Genomic DNA, 484 nt, shown 5'->3' with positions numbered 1-484 from the left:
CGAAGCGCCACCCGAGCCGCGCAATCGGATACAAGCGAACTGCGGATCCAGGTCGATCAATATGAGGGGTCAGCAGTCGTTGCCGCGTCCTCGTGTTGCGGCAAGCGCGCTGAGACGCCGACGAAGGTGCGGAGGCATACGCAGACTAAAAGAGTGGGAATACCCGCCACGATTGCGCTGTAGAAGCTCGCCTCGACTCTTAAGGGGATTACACTTCACGACAGTATGATAGGACACTGAAATATTTCTCATTCTCGATACCAATAATATACAGGAAATTGCAGTGACTCTTGACATCTACGTTTTATTTAACACGTTGACTGCCATCGTGGTCATAACGTGTTTTCAAAACACTTATACAGGGTGTTCGGCCATCCCTGGGAAAAATTTTAATGGAAGATTCTAGAGGCCAAAATAAGACGAAAATCAAGAATAGCAATTTGTTGATTGAGGCTTCGTTAAAAAGTTATTAATGTTTAAAGTT

This window comes from Colletes latitarsis, chromosome 6, assembly GCF_051014445.1.
Source record: "Colletes latitarsis isolate SP2378_abdomen chromosome 6, iyColLati1, whole genome shotgun sequence".
Classification (NCBI taxonomy): Eukaryota; Metazoa; Arthropoda; class Insecta; order Hymenoptera; family Colletidae; genus Colletes; species Colletes latitarsis.
Note: the sequence above shows the minus strand (reverse complement) of the source record.